Genomic DNA, 2,377 nt, shown 5'->3' on the forward strand with positions numbered 1-2,377 from the left:
ATGCAAACATTGAACTGTTCAAAGATAAGCACAGACTAAAACTCCATGGGAAAGAGGAACGAATGCAAGGAAGAAATGTAAATATCTAGTAAGTAGAGTTTAGCATTTGCCTCTCAAATTAAACTTAATTTTCTAGCTTTGGAATGGGTGATGGGAGTATCACATTGGTATAGTATTTAGACTATATTTCAGTGTAGAAAAGTGATATAACCACTTTGTTAAGTAGAATATTTACAGTATGGAGGAAATTGGATCTTTGTCATTGAATTTATAATTAAAATAGTTGACAGTTTATAAGGGGTATAAATGAAATTTTCAAACTTAAGGACTAACCCCCACCATCAACACCCAAAGCTGATATTCTATTTAAACTACTTCTTGTACATAAAATTATATAGTACATTAATACATTTATGTATATCGTACATTAAATTATATTCCCCTAGCATATAAGCATGTAATATAAATCAATGAATATCAATATAAAATTATATATCATACATAAATGAACTTCAACATGTATATTAAACAAGTATAATTATATTAATGTAAAAAAGACATATCTGCGTTATCTTACATACACCTTTCTCTGGTGATGCCATAGTCCTCTGCCCTAACTTCTGCTGAACCTGAGAGTAGGAAAAATTTAAAGATCATTATGCAAGCTGAAGAGAGATGGCCCAACAGCTAAAAGTATGTACTTCTCTTGCGGAGGACCCATGCTTGGTTCCCAGCAGCCACACTGGTTGACTCTACACTGTCTGTAAATCCAGCTCCGGGAGATCTAACTCCCTCTTCTGGCCTCCTCCAGCACGGCACTCCTGTGCAAGTGCACACATACAATTAAAAATGAAAATAGAATCTTTAAACATCACTAATCAATGTGCTATGCGAACACCTCACTGTCTCTCCTATTTGTGTAAGAAACGCAGATGTCTGGGGGCTGGGAAATGTCAATGTTCAGTGGCAGAGTGCTGATATAGCATTCACGAGGCCCTGAGGTCCAGCGCAGTGGGAGGGAGAGAGAACAGTGGATTGACCTCTAACATTTACAGAAGGCAGCAGAAAACAATTTGTGAGAAATCATGGCAACTGATCATGAAGGCAAGAAAAGCTTCTGGAATATTTGTTTCTCACTCAAAGGTCTCTACAGTCCTGATCCCCTACTTTAGCTCCATTTGAGAGTCTGCCTACTTACCAGCTCTTGTGCACATCTGGAAAGAGATAAGAACGTGAGAACCTGACATGAAATAATCCTCCTTTCGTGTGACTGATGGTGATAAGCTCAGTATAACTTTCTTCCACTCCAGAGCTAGTCCATACACATGACCTGACCACAGAATCCTTGACCCCAAACATAACTCACCTAGCTGATGTGCGGATTGACATCACAATGTTCCAGGAATTGTTATTAAAGACTAATTAGGAAGTCAGTTGCCCTGATGGAATAACATAGACCTAAAAACAAAACAAAACAAAAAACCTAAAAACAACCTGACATCATACACAGGAATACCAGCACACCAAACAGGATGTTTCAGTTTGTCTTTGGGGGCATATAGACAAGAACTCATCAAAATGAAAATGGAATTCAACTTTAATGAACATGCAGAGGGGTAAGTATTAAAAACAGCTTTGCCCAAACTATGAGAACATGGAGTTCTCTTACTCAAAGCGAGTAGGAAAAATAGTGTGAAGTCTACACACACTGTAAATCCCTGGCGTAAACCCCCAGGCTGGATGATGGGAAAAGCCAGCGTCCTATCAGCCCCAATCACCCTGCGTTGGAATGAAAAGGAGGAAACGTTGTTCAGAGCAGCTTGCCAAAGCCAAGGTAAAGCAGAGCAGTTGCTGAGGGCAAGTTTATTGTGGTTGTTATAGACAAAGGGGTGTGTTCTAAAGTACGTTCGGCACTTAAAAATTGAAACTGGACACTCTCCCCAAACACAAATAGCGGTGGGGAAGAGAAGGGCTGAGTGGAGGGGTTAACAGGCAACTTTAAGAAATGCATATTGGCTGGGTGGTGATGATGCACACCCTTAAACCCAGCACTCGAGAGGCGGGGGGCCAGGTGAATGTTTGAGTTCGAGGCCCAGGCTGGTCTACAGAGTGAGTTCCAGGACAGTCAGGGCTAGATAGAGAAACCCTATCTCAAAAAGAAATACATTATGATTTGTAGATTCTTTTCAATCAGCACCGTTTACTTTATTGGATATTTTCACACAGTCATGGGCTGGATTCCTCGTGCAAGAAATTGTAAGCCTAAGATAGCTTGTCGGTTGTTTTGTTTGTTTGTTTGTTTTATTTTGTTTTTTAAATTAGTGTTGGGACTCAAACCAAGGACCACACACATACTAAGTGCATACTCTAGTAAGCT

At 39.7% G+C, this 2,377-nt stretch overlaps 1 long non-coding RNA gene across 1 annotated transcript; it reads right to left on the reverse strand.

Annotated features, from left to right (window-relative positions):
• Window positions 1-323: 323 nt before the first annotated feature.
• LOC119088290 lies at window positions 324-1,388 on the reverse strand. Its single transcript, XR_005091914.1, has 2 exons — window positions 1,199-1,388; window positions 324-629 (listed from the first exon to the last, which is right to left on the reverse strand). It is a non-coding gene; the product is annotated as an uncharacterized LOC119088290 (long non-coding RNA).
• Between the last annotated feature and the right edge of the window lie 989 nt (window positions 1,389-2,377).

The sequence above is a fragment of the Peromyscus leucopus genome, chromosome 6 (genome assembly GCF_004664715.2).
Source record: "Peromyscus leucopus breed LL Stock chromosome 6, UCI_PerLeu_2.1, whole genome shotgun sequence".
NCBI classification, from domain to species: Eukaryota; Metazoa; Chordata; class Mammalia; order Rodentia; family Cricetidae; genus Peromyscus; species Peromyscus leucopus.